This window comes from Athene cunicularia (genome assembly GCF_003259725.1).
Source record: "Athene cunicularia isolate RWA chromosome 1 unlocalized genomic scaffold, athCun1 chr1_part2, whole genome shotgun sequence".
Classification (NCBI taxonomy): domain Eukaryota; kingdom Metazoa; phylum Chordata; class Aves; order Strigiformes; family Strigidae; genus Athene; species Athene cunicularia.
In genome coordinates, this window is record NW_020799092.1 from 76,749,389 (window position 1) to 76,768,365 (window position 18,977).

General features: G+C 44.4%; 1 long non-coding RNA gene across 1 annotated transcript; it reads left to right on the top strand.

The window, feature by feature from the left end:
* The first annotated feature begins 126 nt into the window (after nucleotides 1-126).
* Nucleotides 127-11,879, top strand: LOC113491491. The gene is made up of 4 exons (XR_003400421.1): nucleotides 127-358; nucleotides 7,951-7,981; nucleotides 8,728-8,860; nucleotides 9,625-11,879. It is a non-coding gene; the product is annotated as an uncharacterized LOC113491491 (long non-coding RNA).
* Nucleotides 11,880-18,977: the final 7,098 nt, after the last annotated feature.

Genomic DNA, 18,977 nt, shown 5'->3' on the forward strand with positions numbered 1-18,977 from the left:
ATATATATATATATATATATCTCTGTGTGTGTGTGTGTGTGTGTGTGTGTGTGTGTGTGGTGGTGGTGTTGTTTGGTTGGATTTTTTGGGGTGGGGTTTTTTGGTTAAAATAGACTTTCCTTCTTTCTTTTGGTCAGGCTTACTGGAGGTTGTTTTTTTGGGGTTTTTTTTGAAGGGAATGACACTCAGAGGATTTTAATTTTTAACCCTAACCTTAAATATTATCAGACTCAATAAAGACTTCCAAACGGGGATTGCAGACTTGGAATAGGGCTCATAGACCTGCAGCTGAGCAGCCTTCACCTTTGTTGATGGGAACAACTGTGGTTTGTTTCCACTCCTGAATGAACTCTGAAAAGTAAATATTTCCATGGGGCAGTCCAAAAAAGGGATTTTTTAGGAGAGAACTTGTCTAGATGCTCTTTTACAAAGACTGGGTGATAATTTAGCTACTGGGAAGCAAAACCATTAGAAATCAGCAGCAACCACCTTTGGAGAGCAGGCTGTGATGCATGGGCTTGCCCTCTGTACATGCTTCACCTCTTCCCCATTGTACTCCTACCTGGTAGCCAGCCCAGATCCCAGATGTCCTGAAGAGGGGAGCAGATGGAGAATGTTTGGCATTTATGGCATAGGAGGAAAAGCAGCTGTTGCGTCAGGTCTTACGGTGGGAAGTGAACCTGGAAGAACATTTTCCGAGTGTCCCTGTGATGCCAGATGTCCTGTATAATTAATTGGAGGTTGAAGAATACCATGTGGTTGAGGAAAAATTGCTTGCTTTGGAGATTACAAAACATTTAAAGCTTCGTACTACCCCAAGCTCCTGGCATTTGCTGTCTTGCAGGAAAAAGTCCTGGGAAGAACATGCTTTAATACTGCCAAGGTAAGGGATGATAGTTGGGCAGTTGCTTCAGGATCCATCCCCAGGGATGAGCCCCATGGTTAGGGTAGCAATGCCAGTCCTCCTGTGCTGGCAGAGTGATGGAGATCCCCAGGAGTCTAAGGCTGGTTCTGGCTTTCTGGCAGGGAGGAATAGGAATATTTGTAGTATGTCTGCTTCCACGTGCCGCAAAACCTCAGTGGCTCAGTGAAGCTGTGTTATGTAGCACAAGCTGCTCGTAAGGCACTCTGCTCGGAGAAAGCATCTTCCCAGCAAGCGTAACAGCACCATCACTCCCTCCAGGAGCTGGATGAAAGCAAAAGCAGGTATGACTTAAACCATCTGCCCAGTAAATAGAAGGAGGCATCTTGTGCTGGATGTGATGGACAGCCCAGGAAAGGGAGAAGCTGTAATTCTCCTGGCCCACTTGGTGGGGTTTTTTTTCAACCCTTTGAGAAGATTTTCCTTAGGAGACTTTCACCCTAATGTTTATATTTGTTACCATCTCATACATTCTTGCTTATAATTATTCCCAGTAAATCAAGAATGACTCCAGCATGGCCCCTGGGTGCCTGGTTGCACCCCTCTGGAGCTGACCCTGCTGTTGAAGGCAGTTTAGGGGCTCTTGGGGAGCTCAGTATGCTTCTTTATAGTAACTCACTGGAGGCCCAGGTGCTTTCTGTTCTCACTTGTGTCACCAGGGATTTGAGGAGGTGGTTTATTTTCCCTGGTGAAATAGATTGACTGTGTTTGACGTTTAAATTGTCATCCAGAATTAACCTGTCTCTGAGATAACAGGAAGGGGACAGAGCTCTTCCAGCTATTTTTTTCCCCTGGATTTTCCTCCAGAGACCTCTGATTCTTCTCTGTAGCCTTCTCCCTCTCCAACTTTGCATCAAGCTGGACTGAAAGAGCAGTAGTTCCTATATGAACATTCAATTAGTCCCATATTTAAATCTTGCCACTGTGACCTAGTGAATTATGCAGGGGGCTGGATACCAGAAATCAAGTGAGTTCTAATTCCCAGCCCTGGCATCAACACTGTCTGCATATTGCTATAGGCAAGTTATTTCAGCACATTCTTTCTCTCTCCATTTCTTGCTTTTAGATTGTACATGCTAACATTAGGTGACGCAGCAACATCACAGATGTAGTGAGATATTTGGGTAGAAATGTGAAGAATTACAGCAGCGTCTCCTACTTTAACACTATGCGCTGGCGTCTTCAAATAAGATGTTTATTTAAAAATGCATCTGTAGCAAAAACGTTTCCCAAACTTACAGGGTGATTCAGGCTTTGTCTAACTTTTATTAAAGATAGACGTTCTAGGGAAAAATATTTCAAATTATCATACAAAAGACAGTTTAGATGAAGAGAAGGTTGAAAGAGAGTAAAATATGCAGTAATATTCTATCCCAAAATGCTAGTCCTAAATTATCACTCACATGCAGTCCAGCACAACAGTGATTCAGAGCTGCAGGGGTCCTTATCTCCCATGGCTCATGCAGGAATTATTGCATACGTTGTCGTCAAGAACGAACCAAATCCAGTCTGGGAGACTGCATCAATGAGAATGATGCTATCACATGCAGGGCCTTATGATTTTTATTAAGTTTCTTCTTCACCTTGTATGAAATGTTTTTAAGAATGACTTTGTGAAAAGCCAGCGCCAAGTCTACAGTGCTTTTCAGCACTGAATTTGTAATGCAAAGCAAATTCAAGTATGATAGAGGAAAAAATAAGTGTTGTTAACAGTTTATAAGCCTTTCAGGTTGGTTTCTTAGAATCGTTGAGTACTTTGTCTCCTATTGCTATCTCTTGCTACAAACCTGGTGCTTCCCATCGCACCACACTTACAAGTTTATCGTTACACTTCGGAGTTACTGTCAACTAATGGATGAACACAAGCGATTTGTGGAGGAAACATTTATTTGCTTTTTTTTATTTAAAAGACTATGGGAAAAAAATGTAGTTGGAATCAGTGTTTCCTCAATGGTTTAAAATGTCATCTGAGACAAAGTTCTGTTCAGCAGTTCTCCGGCATGGTATTTCATGGTGCAACATTTGCACAGTGTGGGAGAGCCAAAATGTGAGCTCATGAAAAGCAAAGTCTTTAAGCTGCTTAGGTGGCTGCATAAAGCATCCTGCAGAAATGTACAGGACAAGGAGGGAAGAATAAATTAGGTGGTTTAAATATCCTTAATTTTAATTAAAGATGGTAACACTGAAATTGGAAATGCATTTAGCCTGATAGCTTCCCTCTAACGAAGTATCCTTGGTGTGGCTTCTGGGGATCCAAGTTCTCTGCCTGCCTTGCTGAAACCTTTATGTGTCACACAGGGCTTGGCTGAAATCAACAGTTTATTATTGGCTTCAACAACTTTTGGCCTGTTAATGTTATCTTAATGCTATCTTGGCTAAGCTGAGCTGTTTGAGCATCCTTTTCCTCCAACCCTCAGTGGAAACTTCACTCTATGTGAACATAAAAATCATTTGCTGTGAGGTGATTCACTGGGTAGGTTACAGAATGCTCTTTTCGGTCTCTGAATGTTTCAGCCAACTGATAAATAATCAAGAACCTTGAATGTTCTTTTCTGTCTGTCTTTCTCCTCAGAGCGCTTTGTTTGACTAGTGGTAATTTATTGGTGAGTGCATTAAAAGCCAATCACTGTAATGTCACGAACATGAATTACTGCAGTACGGTCTGTCATTCGGTGGCTTTTTCAATGCCAGGCATCAGACTAATCCCAGGGCAGGGCGTGTTTGTGTTTTGTTGTTGTCGTTTCACTCCTCTGCATTTTTAAGTGTCCTAATTAAATACTGCAGCTGAAAAATGAAAGTTTTAAACCTTCTTCTGAAATCCAAGCACCATTGGTGATGAGGGGTTTTTGGCTTGTCATGGGGGGGGGGGGAATAGCCCCTTTTTTCTTTCCCCAACCTTATGAGCTTAAGTCCAAACTTTTCAACCTTGATACCTTTGTTATCATTATTTTCTGATTGCCCAGGTGAAGGTGTATGCCACAAATGTCTGTGAAGCCAGGTCCTTGAAGGACAGCTCTGCAAATTGGGATTTTCTCTTGGAAGATCAGAGTTGCAGTGTTTCTGCCTAGGTTGGCCTCCCCTCCTTTTCCCTCATGGCAATGACTGCATGTCAAATGATTGCACTCTTGAACCATGAACTCCAAGGCCTGTGCTCCCACTGCTGCTTGGCAGGAAGAAGTCCTGAATTTCTGTATGGAATTAAATAACCTCCTCTCCTCCTCTGATTTTTAAAATAATTTTTAAAAGACTTTTCCACCCCACATCTTCTGAAGTAAGCGCTATGCCCTACAAGGCTGGCAGCCTCTGAAAACAATTAGAAAGAGACCCTTGAAGGCAGGATCTTGACAATCTTTGAAGAGACATAATTTAATCTCATAGAATGTCTTGGCACACTGGGTGAAAACAGGCTTTGTCCCTGAGATGAAAAATGATGTGTTTAAAGCCAAATTCTATCTTGCGGCAATTATGGAACAGACTAAAGTGAAACGGAAGGCATGCTTAAATTGGCTGTCTTAGTCCATGGTCTAATAGACTCTAAAATGCTGGGGAGAGGAGAAATCCACCATCTGAGTGTCATCTGCATGTATGTCCTGGCCACCTTGACCTGGCTTACATTTCTGAAGAAGTGAAGCTGGGGACGGGAGGTCTCCATGGCTCACCTCCCCAGTAGCCTCTTCTCCTTCCCACTTGACCTTGGCCCACTGCCCTTCCTGCAATCTGTGGATGTTCAGTACCTGCTTCTACCTCCGTACATGCACACACAAACACACTCTCTTCACCCCTCCCCCCTACTTGCTTCTAATGTGCAGCCTCTCCCTTTTGCAGGCAGATGTCTTTAGGTAGCACGTCCCATCCTTCTGTCTCCCCATAGTCTACATGGTCTACTACCTTATACCTCTGTACATATATATATGTATACCTCTGTGGCCATTCTGGGCCACAACAACCCCCAGCAGCACTACAGGCTTGGGGAGGAGTGGCTGGAGAGCTGCCAGTCAGAGAGGGACCTGGGGGGGTTGATTGACAGCCGGCTGGACAGGAGCCAGCAGTGTGCCCAGGGGGCCAAGAAGGCCAATGGCATCCTGGCTTGTGTCAGCACTAGCGTGGCCAGCAGGGACAGGGAAGGGATCTGACCCCTGTACTCGTCACTGGTGAGGCCGCCCCTCGATTCCTGTGTTCAGTTTTGGGCCCCTCACCACAAAAAGGACATTGAATGACTCGAGCGTGTCCAGAGAAGGGCAACGGAGCTGGGGCAGGGTCTGGAGCACAGGTCGTACGGGGAGCGGCTGAGGGAACTGGGGGGGTTTAGTCTGGAGAAGAGGAGGCTGAGGGGAGACCTCATCGCCCTCTACAGCTCCCTGACAGGAGGGTGCAGAGAGCTGGGGATGAGTCTCTTTAACCAAGTAACAAGAGATAGGACAAGAGGGAACGGCCTCAGGTTGAGCCAGGGAAGGTTTAGACTGGATATCAGGAAGCATTTCTTTCCAGAAGGGGTTGTTGGGAATTGGAATGGGCTGCCCAGGGAGGTGGTGGAGTCCCCATCCCTGGAGGTGTTCAAGAGTCGGGTCGATTGAGATTTTAAGTGTATGCTGTAGGTGTGCTAGGCAAACAGTTGGACTAGATGATCTCCAAGGTCCTTTCCAACCTAGATGATTCTGTGATACACCCCTACATGCTACTGCCTCTGTTGGCAACCTTTAATAAAGCTCTTCAAGAACAAAAGAGAAAGTAACCAAAAAATACAAGAGATAAACCTAAACAGGAATGTCCCTGTGTCATGTGTCCCCCCCACCCCCTTTTCATCTCATCCTCCTTACACACTCAAGTATATGCATACCACTGTACCGTAATTTTAACCTCCATTTAATTTCTGCCATGCCTCATTCATTTAAGCTGGCCAGCCCCCAGAGAGGGGATGCTGGGACCCTACCAGCCCTGTGAAAAGTGGAAGGTTTTACACAAGGATCACACTTTGTTTCTGAGGCTTGCAGCAAAGTGTGTTTCTGTCGGTTCTCATCAGAACGATTGGCCAAAAATGTAGAGTTTGCAAAGCTGACTCAGGAGAGAAATCCCGGGAGATTGTTGGCTTTGATGGTACTGTATATATTTACATACTAAGTATAGAGAGTCCATTCCTAGGTGCCCAGGCAGAATCAAACACAAGAAACTTTCCTGATTGAAGCTCCAAATGTCTTCCATCAACACCCAAACCCCAACCTCATCTGGCTAGGTTTGCTGTCTGTCTCTTCAGCACTTGACAATTGAGTGCAGTAGGATTTGGGCTCCTTTAGCTGCCAGGCCCAGGTTTCGTCCACCCTGTCCTGCAAAAATACTCCCCAAACCACCCAGAAAACCTTTTTGTCTGCTGTCCTTAAACCCCAAGAAGAATCAAACGTGCTTTGGTTCCAGGTGGGGATGTGTGCCTTTGTATTGGTTGCCGGTTTCTGTTTGGACTTCAGTAATGAGTGCATGCAAATCTGGGCAGTGTAGGGTGTTTGTTTAAAATAATAAATCTCTTAAAAAAAGGGAATAAGGGAGCTGTTTTCCTAGGGGAGGGCTCAGCTGGCACTTCTGTGTGGTAGTCTTTCTTACAGTCTATCATTCAGCCTAAAACCATCTTTGTGCTGCACAGTTTACTCAGTAAAAGAGGAGGTGAAGTGGAGAGCATGAGCCAGGCAGAAGTCTGATCTGATACAAGCCAGTGACTTAGATTTAGTTAAAATTTTACATGTGTGGTGTTTTTTTTTTTTTTTTTTTTTTTTTTTTTTTTTTTTAAATAAGCTCACACAGTTCTCTGTCATTGACATCTTTAACAATAACTACATGGGGACAAACACATTTCCGACTTTTGCTGCTGTGGCTATGCCAGTGTAACGTGGTCTGTTGCCTTGATTTAAGAACTGTTGTGCTTAGAAGTCACTTGGTAAGCAGCAGGTTAGTTTTCCTTGTCTTTGTGCCAGACAAGGGTGTGGGTGAGGGAGAGATGTTGCACTGAGATAAAGAGAAGCTTTTAATTTATTTTGTATGTGACCTAAATTCAGGCCCTATGGCCATCATGTCAATCCCATGGTCTTGTCTGCTAGATTACTGACGTAAGTAATGGTGACACGTGTATATATCCAATGTCCTTCTCTGTGGCTTCAGGAAGGACATCTCAAGGGGGGGGGGAAAAGTTACTTGGAGATTTAATGATGCTTTTCATCAGCTCTGTTTTCCAAAGCCATGAACTCTGGTTTATCCTAGCACTGAGAGAGCATATGACAGCGCACATCACAAAAATATAATGTATTTATCCTATGAGAGCAGCTTATTGTTGTAGGAAATCAGACGTCTCTTCTACTGCTGAGGCAGCAAAAGTGCAGAATCGGTGAATGACTTCTTACAGAAAATAATGCAAAATGCAGACGTGTTTCTGGTAAAGAAACTGGAAAGCCCGAGACCTTTGTGCAGGGTCAGAGCTTTTATTAGTGGGCTGCACAATGTTGCGCGCTCTCTCTCTCTCTCTCTCTCTCTCTCTGGATTTCCTCCTGTGCTGAGGCAGGTTTGGGAGGGCAGGTGGTGTGTCCTAGCTCCTGCTCCGAAAGAGGTGTCTGAGCTTCTAGGTCATGAGAAAAAAAAATCTGTGCAAAACATCCTCCCCTGTGCTTCATTCCTAAGAAAAAGCTGAGACTGCTCAGGGAACTTAAGCACAAAAAGACCTAATTTGCAGATCCCAATAGGCGTGTACATGACATAGATGCTAACTCACACAGTCCTGCTGAGATGACAGCATTTCTGAGTGCACTAGCAAAACTCCAGATAGCTGGGTAATTACAGTGGCAAAAATTATGTGTTTATGGCCCTTCAGGAGCCTCAGGTGATAAATGTTTTGTGGATTGCATTCCTACATTTCAGTGCCCAAACTTGGGCCAGGTCTCCTGCAGTTCCTTGTGCCTTCAGTGGCACCTTGGGCACGGTATGTGCAGGCTGCTTTAGTTTTGAATTAACTTCTCCAAAGTAATCCCAGTTTTCCTGTATCCTTTTCACAGGTCGGCCCAAGCTCAGCGTGATGGAAGCACTGTAAGTAGTGACTCAGCAGCACACCTGCCCTCAAGTACGTGGCTGAACATCTCATGCTGTGTGTGTTTCATCTCCAGCATTGCTACTTCCTAAAGTTAAAGCAAATAAAATTCATGCTGCATGGAAAATAAACCTTTAAAATTTAGGTCTCCAGCACCACCTGGCCTTCCATCCTCTCCCTAACCTCTTACTGTATAACACTTCCCATGCTGATTGTATTAGTGTAGCATGGAGTGAAGTACAGTCAAAGGTTAATCTTTTTGTCATTTAATATTAGATTCTTCATTTCAAGAGGTTCTTACAAACAGCTTTTTTGTCAGACTGATGGAAGGTGGCAGGGATGGAAGAGAACTTGAGCAAAAGTATGTGTCTCTTCTTCCCAATGGTTTTATTCTTTTTTTCCTCATAGCTTTTACATTATGGCAAATGTTATAATTTTGGGTTGTAATGGCAAGGAAGATGTTCATGACTGAGAAGCAAGCTTGATCAAATCTTCCTCAGAAGGCAATTAATTGACTGTTTAGGACTATCAAGACACCTGAGATGGGTCACCAAAAACTCAGCCTTGGAGCAGACAGAAAGGAAAAACATGGAGCTGCAGGATCTAAAAGGCAGTAAACATGCAGCTGAATAATACTGATCCTGTGTGTCTTGTGCTATCTTTAAAAGTACATAAAATTAGATGTTAAAACCATTTATTGCTTTTTTTTTTTTTTTTTTTTTTTTTTTTTTTTTTTTATTTCCAGGATGAAGGTCTAGGGTAAATACTGTTGCTCCCCAGGCAAAGCCAATCCTTTACTCCTTATGCAGAAGGTGATGACTTTCCAAGGGACTGGTCCTACCCTACCGTATGAGCTATTGCAGGATCTGAAAACCAAGGTAGGCCCCAGTACTTCCCATTCCTATGCCAAGACAACCTTCTGCTGTTTCTTCCTTTAACCACTTCTTAAAAATTTCTGTGAATTGATCTCCTCTCTCTGCCCCCAAAGGAAAACTAACAGAACCAGATATTGGCCATGTTTGCGTGCAAGACAAAAAGGGTGGTGTCTAGCACCACCCAATGCTGGAGGTTCTTTGATTATGTGTCTCCTTGCATTACTTGTCCTCTATACCTACAGCTTTGCTGCTGTTCAGCCTCACCAATCATGCTTTCTTAAGTTAAGTAAAAGCATGAAAAGCTACAATCTGAAGTTATTTTTGTTTATCAGTGGGATGGAGGATTAAAGACAAAGGTAAATCCTTTGGGTTATCCAGTCTGGTAACAGTTCTCAGAGAAAACCTAATAGGCAGTGACAAGATTAGGCTGCTCAGAAAAAGTAGTGGGATCTCCCTTTCTGTAAACATGGAAGTGTATACCGGTGTGGTTCACATCCCTCATCCTTAATGGGTTCAGATCTTCCTCTGCCATCTTCTGGAAGAGGGGCTTGGTCTTGTTTGAGCTGCTTTCTAGAAAATGATTTTGTAGGTTTGTGGACTTACTGAGCCAAACAGTCAACATAGCAAAGGGTCTTTGCTTTGTCACCTCACCGTTAAAGTTCTCGCTGGGAATTTGGGAGATGGAGGGAATGACCAAAAAGCTGCCTTCTATTGTCTGTATGCAGGTTGTGTTTGTGTTTAACATAGGTTTTAACATTGACATGCAGGAAAGAAGGAGGATTCTGTCTGAAACCCTGAGGAGATGGAGCTGCTTCCATGCAAGCCTGGGTGAGGAGCCTCTAAGAGAGGTGAGATTGCAGATGTGTCCCTGTGTGCAGCATCTTCTACAAGCTTGTCCTAACATGACTTTCTGCTCTGTGTGTATTTTTTCAGGGGGTCTATTTTCCATTCCCTCTCTGGAGTGCCCTGATCTCTCTCTGTCTGTTGGAGGCAAAGCAGCTTCTGGAATCACTCACTATAGTACAAACGTCTCAAACCAAAATACAGTGTCACCCAATTGTGAGAGCTTAAATTATTTATGGACCTAGCCTTTGGAGTCAGAGTCTCAAACTCCTTTAATTACCGTTGGGGATTTGTGCACAGGATACCATAGCGATGAGAATAATATTTGGAATTTAACTCTTGTCTACTGTGCTTTGGCAGCTGGAATGAGCAAGCAGCTGATTATGACCATATCAGAAATCATGCCAAAAACTTACATACGGACGGTTTGGAGTGTTGGCTTTTTAATCAGACATATAAAACTCTTGTTATCTTTCTTAAGCCCTGCTGGAAACAAAATTTGGAAGGAAAGCTCCTGTTCAATATTCAGTGTCCCCGTGCAATCTGAATCTTTACCTATAAAGCTGCCTTTTGGAAAAAATCCTCACCAAAGGAGAAAATGTAAATTATTTTATTGACACTGCTATCTGGGGCATTAACATACATCCAACAAGAAACAAAAACTGAAAATGCAAATTATTCCCACTATAGATCCATATCAACGTTGCTGGAATTAGGCTGAATCTGGCATTGTTTGATTCAGACTTTATAAAATAAGAGCTCTGGGGACAACTTAAAAGTGTAGGGTGATTTGTTTCTCAAAGGAAACCATCCAGATTCTTTAGCAGACCATGGCAATTAGCACGCTGCTGTTATGGCAGCAGTGACGATATCTGGGGACAGTTGCTGTTTTTCAAACTCACCTCTAAGGACCCACCAAGGCACAGCCACACTCTCTTGCTGCAGACCACAGACTGCTGCTGCAATTGTTCCAGAGGAGCGAGAGATCTGGAGGTTCCTGAAGGCAGCTCATAGCTGGCCTGCCCTTAAAATACAAAGGGGCTAGATTTCCCAAGGAGGGTGAAAAATTTCCAAAGATAATGAAAGTGTTTAGAAGAAGTGGTCAAGCTTCCAGCTGATGAATATTGAACTGGGCAGGAAGGGGGATGGAAAAAGTGGCTTCTAGTCCCACATTTGTCACTCTTTCAGTATGACTTTGGCCAAGTTGCTTTTGCATTTGCTGTTTCTTTTCCTTCCAATAACCCTTCCCGTTAATACAGCAATACTGAAGGAGTGATGGTTTCTTTACTGCATTGAAGATATGCAAATGGGTAGGTATGTGCAGAGCTGTTTTCCTCCATGTCATTTTTTTGCTGGCTGGATGAAAGACATCTCAGGTACTGATGGTATTTCACAGAATTAGTGCATAACAACTCGAGCTAATATATCCAACTCACAGGACTCTGTAGGATGATGTAAGACTTGGGAGCAGAGACAGTACACATTCAGACAGATCATAGCACAAGTCTATCAGCCCCAGCCACGTGGGATTCATCTGAGAAAATAAACTGGTTGTCTAGTCTTTCTTTGGCACCACAGGGAAATTGGCACATTCAAGGCATGATTCATCTTGCCCTAAAGCTGATATCTAAAATAGGTCAGCTGAGCGTGCTGTAAAAGTGCCTGTTTCTCTTCACGGTTACAAAGGATGGGAGGCTCAGTAAGACACAGATGTCTCCAGCGTGGATGTTTTGAATTAGGCAAGACGAATCCTGTCTATGCAGTATTTTTGAGAAATGCCTTGTGTGATGGATACTCAGGTCTCAAATTGGAAGTACAAGTCCAATTAAAAAGTACAGTGTCCTCAAGAGCCCTCAGTTCGTGCTGAGCTCAAGCCGGACCCAAAGCCCTGACGTATCTTTTCCTAATATTTAGTGGCTATAAGCTGCCAGACACTTCAGTGTTTGGTTCTCTCCGTGACTTTTGTTTACTGGCTGAATTAAAAGATTTAATGGATATTTTTAGAGATTTCTCCCATAACTTTAAAATTACTTGGATCAGGTAGCATACACAGTTCCCCCTTCCTCCATGAAGAACTATACAACTTGTAACAATGAAAATACGATTTTGTTCCAAATTGCTATTTCCATCCTTTGATTTTTTATTTTTTTTTTTTTTCTTTTGTCTTGTATCAATTCATAACACTGTGATTGTGCCACAGGTAAGAGGAGATTTTTTTTTAAATTATTTTGGAACATCTTGAATTTAGATTTCTAATCAATTTGCACTAACAGCTCTGGAAACCAATGTAACAAGCCAGGCGTTTTCTGTCTCTTTTTCTTACATTTGAAAATATAAATCTGAACAGCAACGTAAGTGAGTCTTGTATAATTACTCTTCCATTTGTATTTCTAGATTTGTCAATCTGGCAAAGCATCATAGAGTGGGATTAAAAGCTTTCTCCTTCTCTCTCAATCAGAGATTTCATTTGCTTCCGTGTTTTACAGTAAATATAATCAGTTCAGCAGGAGACGGTTTTGTTCTCTGTGGTGGTATCTTCCTAGTCAAGGGAGTTCTTATTAGCAGCCTGGATAGGAAGTCAGTTGACACGAGCCCCTGATGCCTTTACAGCTGTAGGCAGAGCACTGGGGGCTGGAGTCCCTGTGGACACCTGGAAACGTGTCTCCCCAGCAGGAAACCCAAGGACCCCTACTCTTCATTTGCTGCTTGGGGTTTAGGGACTCCAAACAAGAGTCAGACTCAACCACCCTCCAGGTGGGAACAGGATGATGCCATAAGTGAGTCGGGTGGTTGCTGGGCCAAGGGCAGACTGTGCACATCAACCTTAACTCTCTTTTTGTCCCAAATGCGGGGTGTCTGGGAAGCCCCTCCAACCAGGCACGGTCCACAGTCAGGGACACAGGGACTCCTTCAGCTTTTGCCCCAGGATTGGCCCCAGTTTGGAGGGAAGAGGAGGTGCTGGAGCATGGCAAGGGTTGGCTGTGGGATGAAGGGGGCCATGCTTGGTGGGGGCTTGGACTGCGGGCCCGCTATGAGGATTGTCAATGGTTTGGTGCATTGTAGAGGAGACGAAAAAAGGAATTTTTGATTAATTAATTATTCTTTGGGTGCTTAGATATCTCTAACTTCAGACAGCAGCAGAGCAGGGAGTTTTAAATATTGTTTTCTGTGCACTTAAACACCTGAATTCCACTGGCACCTCATTTAATTTCTCCTTTTTTTCACTCTGACTTGCAGGCGCTGTGCCTCAATTTCCAACACATAAACACACAATACAAAATACAGTAAAAAGAAATTGGAAACACTTTGATTAAGCCTTGGTGACAGCTGGTGTGTAAATGCAAAGACGTACACTGTCTCTCAGTACAGAGCAACCCTTAGTACTTCACTGTTTTTACTTTTGCATGGTCAGACCGACAAGTAAGCCAGTGCTTCACTGCTTTCACCAATTGCTCTGTTTCTCAGTTTTGCACATGAATATGAGAGAGAGGTCAAGTTTCGTGCAGTGTAAGTCCTTTGCCAATCCTTCATTACACAAAAAACAAACCTGCCCCTAAGCCCCAAGGATTTTTTTTCCCATATCTTTCCCAACATGTTTAATCACTTTATGAGGACAAATTGTAAAGTTTTTAACTACTGACTTTGTGAAAGTCAACCTAAGAGTTGATATTTCTATTCTTTCCTGTTGTCACCACTAATAAATATTCTGTGGTGGGGCCTGAGTTGACAGTTTTGATGGTGAGATGGGGTGAAACAGAAATACTTGATCTTCTGTGGCTGTGCTGACAGCTGGTGTGGACTGGCATGGCTCCAGTGGAGATCTGGCCCCTGGTCCTGAATTCGTACAGGGAATCCGTCTGCAAAGGCAGAAGCCATTTTACAGCCTGCATTTACCCTTAGCCTGACAGATTTTAATAGCTGATATCAGGGTCCTGTTGCATCCTACAAGGTATTGAAGAAACTCATAATTAAGAGCAACCCTGCTGCATAAAGCTCTTGATTTAAGTGGAAAACAGAGCAAATGGACAGGAGAGACTGCGATGCATGGAAAAACAAACTGTTTTTCAAAGCGGGTGAGGTTTTTAGTGTTATGCTGCTGGTATTCGAGGGAGAAAAGCGAGTAGTTAAAGTGGGGACCTCGGGAGCACTCATCTCCTGAAAGGCAAGGAGAGGCTGCTGAGCCAGGCCGGCAGTGACAGCGGCAGCGAGCATCCCGCCCAGCAAGGCGTGCAAGCTGTTGCACAGCCCCACACCAGCCAAGAGCAGAGCAAGCCAAGGCGCCAGCCCGGGAGCCAAGCGGTGATCCAGCTGCCGCTTTCGGGGAGGGGAGGACGGACTCGGCGACTTCGCCGAGCTTGGCACTCGAGCCCGACAGCCTGGCCAAGCGTGCCCCTCGAGTGCGCGCGGCGGTAGGCAGTGCTTCTGAAGCAGATAGATAAAGAGGTTGTACGGGGACCACTTTCCACACAGCAATTAACAGGAAGAGATGGCACCAAGCGAATATTTCAATTGCATATACAGGAGGTGCCAATATGTTTTGCCGTTCTGCGATTGTGTTCCGTAGGCGCCAGCAGGGCTGTTACAGTGAAGGGTCTGTTCAGCTGGCATTTCCACTGTAAACCTAATTTTTGAAAGGGGTTATAATTCGGCCATTTTTAATTAACGAGGGGATTAAACTTGGCACACGGGTACTCAAGGGCTGTTTGTGGCCGGTTTAATTTATTTTTTTTTTAATCCAATCTGTTACGCCCAACTCAAACAATATTCTTTGTTTCCGCTTGCTGGTGGTGTCTTTAAATATCTCTACGTATTCGTGTGTGCCTGTATCTATGTATAAGTGAAATGAGATTTATCAAGGTGAAAAACTACATTGGAGTAGGTGAGCAAGTTGCTGAGAGATTCCACGTTCCCAAGGCCACCGTAACTCATACAAACTATGTGCTGAAACAGGATATGCAGAAGCAGTTGCAAATTTTTTGCTGAATCTCAGAGCAGAACTTTGTCCACTTGGGACACGCGGAAAGTTTTTTTCTAGACTTAGGCGTCATTCTTATACACAATATTTTGATAAATATTACTAGCTCACAGCTTCAAAAAGAACCGGGCAGCTTGCTAGTAAGTCAGTATTAGAATATATAAAATCATGTAAATAACATGACACTGTAAATAGTTACCTATCATAGACTACATATTATTCTAAAACCCAAAAGTTATAGGGCCATAAACCTCTCCGTATTCCTTATGCAGGTTTCCATTTTTTTTGTCTCCGTACCGCGTTTAAAAGCAAGCTTTCAAAAGAGCACGTACAATTCGTAACAGGTATTTACACTGACTTACAGAATTATAGTGCTGGAAGGAATGAAAGAGTACCAGTTATGCCAGTGGCGCTCTTGAGAGCTGCTTTTTTCTTGACTTGTTTTAAAAATCTGTTTAAAGCCTGCTTTTAACGGTGTAGAGTCCACTTTGTTGGAAAAAATTATTCTAGTTTTTCCAACCACTGGAAAGTTTTTCTTCATTTCTAAACCGAATCTCCCTCTTCTTAACTTAATCCCATTAATTTTTGTCCTGTATGCCCCAGACATGAAAAACAGATTGTCCCTTGCCTTTTTGGAGCATGCTTTTCGTGTGCCAGAAGGCTGTTGCCTTGTTTCTTGGTAGTTCTTGCTTCTTTGGGCTTTCCAGCTTTCCCAACACACTGTATTCTCAAGACCTCTCAAAATTTATCTATATTTTAAAAAATGTGTCTTAACTCTTTCTAACTGGTCCCGCCTTCCTGGGAATACTGAAGATTTTGGGTAGCGTTTCAGCAAAGTCCTTGCCACTGCCCTTTTGAGCTCATCAATATTTTACCTCTCAGGCCCTCTGCTCTTTCGTGGATGTTTTTCTTAAGCATCATCTGCAAATGGCCACAATACCAACAGTACACAACTTGGACTCAGCGGAGAAAAGTTTTTGTACAAGAGCTTCAAAACCCTGTTGGCAAACACCCATCTGGAAGGATCTGAAAATGACTATATTTGAACCCTTGAGCTGGTGACTGGTGGGTCCTCAGTTGCTCACAGGACCAGAGCTCTGTGGTGAACAGAGAGATAAGAATGAAATGTAAATCCCTCAGGCTCTATATTGCACTAGCAAAAATCCTGCCTGCCATACGAACCACTTGCACAGTTGATAGGGCCTGTTCTTCACAACAGAGGCATCCTTCAGCCTCACCAAAAGTCACATCCTGGATCAGCAAGTCTACAGCTTTGGCCCAGATTTGGCTACAATCTCTGGGCAGCTTCAGGAGCTGCTAAGCTGGTTTGGTAATCTCCATGAACTATTTCCATCTGTCTGTGATGATGACTGTCAGTTTGCTGGCCAGTGGCCATCCCAGCTGATATCTGTCCTCATCCTATGGCTGCTCTCCCATCTTTGGGGATGGGCAAAATGAAAATCTGCAATACAAACCAGATGGGTAACAAAGGATGAGCTGTCCTTTTAGTTCTAGCGCTCAGGGAGGGATTCAGCCCCAAGTGACACCTACATTATGTCTCCATGTGTGTGCTTAAATCTTTAAGCTCCCATTATTTTCAGTAGAGAAGAAGTCAATCCAGGGAGCAGCACAGCAGACCAGACACTTGGGACTTCGTTTGTCTGACCAAGTGCAGGTGTCAATCCGGTGGAGTAGAGGTCTTCCTTAGGTCCCATGTCATATCTGCCAGGCCCATGCTCCAAGCTCAACTTCCAGAGGAGTTGACTTGCTTTGTGGCCTCTGCTGGCTCTGCTGGGAGCCCAGGCACAAAAACCCCACATTATTTAAATCTAATGCCTCAGAGCTGAGCTCTGACATTGACCTACCACCTCATTTGTTCATCAAATAAAATGCTCCAAATGCATGGGGCTTGGAGGATGCTTTGTTTAAATCCACAGTGAAAACGTTTTAAGTACAACATAGATGTTACATAGATTTCCAGTGATTTTCATAGACATGGTCTCCCTGCAGCCCCTCTACCTTGACATGCAGCCAGGTGTGTTTTCAGACTCGGCTTTCAGACAGCTGTCAGGCTGCAGTAGAAGTCAAAAGCCATAGGGGTTGGTGAAGAAATCTGCATTTTTCTCAAGTCCCTGCACCGCCCCTGGCCAGGCTGCTGGCAGCACACTTTGAGGGCTCACTTTAACTGGTGGCTCCCGAAGTGAGAAAGGGGCTTTGTGTGAGCAATGAAGTCACCACAGCAACAGTAGTTACTTTTGGTGATACACGCTCCCTCTGGACTCATTTCACTCAATTCGGAAGGGACACAACACCCTGAAGTCCAGAGCACTGTCCAGTAAATATTGGCTGCCTTCTGCTCTCTGGGTGGAAAAACTCCTCAGGGGGCTTTGGTTCCTCTCTCCTGGTGGCAACTGGGTGGGAGGCAAAAGGCAAGAGCCAACGTTGTTCCCCTTCTTGGGAGGGCTGAGGGCTGTTCCTGATTTGGGGATTTGAGGAAGGGAATTTTGCAGGAAACGAGGCAATTTCTGCACTTGGGCCGCAACAACCCCCAGCAGCGCTACAGGCTTGGGGAGGAGTGGCTGGAGAGCTGCCAGTCAGAGAGGGACCTGGGGGGTGATTGACAGCCGGCTGGACATGAGCCAGCAGTGTGCCCAGGGGGCCAAGAAGGCCAATGGCATCCTGGCTTGTGTCAGCAATAGCGTGGCCAGCAGGGACAGGGAAGGGATCTGACCCCTGTACTCGGCACTGGTGAGGCCGCCCCTCGATTCCTGTGTTCAGTTTTGGGCCCCTCACTACAAAAAGGCCATTTAATGACTCGAGTGTGTCCAGAGAAGGGCAACGGAGCTGGAGCAGGGTCTGGAGCACAGGTCGTACGGGGAGCGGCTGAGGGAACTGGGGGGGTTTAGTCTGGAGAAGAGGAGGCTGAGGGGAGACCTCATCGCCCTCTACAGCTCCCTGACAGGAGGGTGCAGAGAGCTGGGGATGAGTCTCTTTAACCAAGGAACAAGCGATAGGACAAGAGGGAATGGCCTCAAGTTGTACCAGGGAAGGTTTAGACTGGATATCAGGAAGCATTTCTTTCCAGAAGGGGTTGTTGGGAATTGGAATGGGCTGCCCAGGGAGGTGGTGGAGTCCCCATCCCTGGAGGTGTTTAAGAGTCGGGTCGACATAGCGCTGAGAGATCTGGTGTAGTTGGGAACTGCAAGTGTTGGGTTAGTGGTTGGCCTGGATGATCTTCAATGTCTTTTCCAGCCTCAATGATTCTGTGAATTTGCATGGACTGGGGTTGTCTCCTATGAATTGCTTTGCCCAGAGTGGTGAGGATGCTGTTTAAAGGGGTGCAGCAATCACTGTTTCCTGGTGAGATGGATTTGTCATCCATGGTAATGCTGCTCCTGGAGTATGTATGTTTGTCTTGAAATTTTTCTGCCATTTCTTGGCAGGAGCAGTGAGTGACACACATTCCCTTGGGAGAGATTTCCATGCTTTTACTATTCTTCAGGCTTCTGTGACAAGTCCATTTGCTGAAGCCTCACTGTCAACCACCTACCCTGTCCTGAATCACATCCCAGCAGGGATAATTTGGCCCTTCAGCAGTAAATACATTAACTTCTGCACCTCATGGAATGCCCAGTTTGCGGATGGGTTTCTCATGTAAAGCCTTAAAACCCATGGTGGAAACCTCCATCTTTAAGTCTCAGTGGTACCCAGTCCAGCCATAATTTTTCATTCCTGTAAATTATAACAGTGGCTTTAAAAAAAAAAAGATTAAAAAGAAATCCGAAATGGCTTTTTCCTTCAGTTCTACAGGACTGAAATTCTCAAGTTCTCAGTGATACATAAAACATGCATACAACTCCAGAATGCCAGCTATTAGGAAAAACACCACTTACTATGAATTTCTTGGTAAAAATCATGGTAAAAGCACCAAGCAGTAAACACAAGCTACATAAAACGAGCTGCTCTTTTCAGTGTGTTAACGCTGCTTGCACTTCTCTGGTCTGAATATTGACGTGTCTTTTCTAAACCTCTGGTCACTGTGAGAATTTACACAAAGCAGCTCTTGCTGTCCCTGGACTTTAGAGGTCTCTGATGTCCCTTACTGAGAGTGAGGGCTGTTGATTGACAGGCCATCCCCTCCATCTTCATCAGTGAAAAGAGAGGAGAAGCAACCCGTTGTGTTTTTTTTTTTCCCCCTCCCAGCCTGAAGATGCTTTTACATAAATGATTTGATTGTCTGGTTGCCCCTGGGCCATCTGTACTGTGTGCATGTGTGTAGATTAATTCCCCAGCTTTCAACAA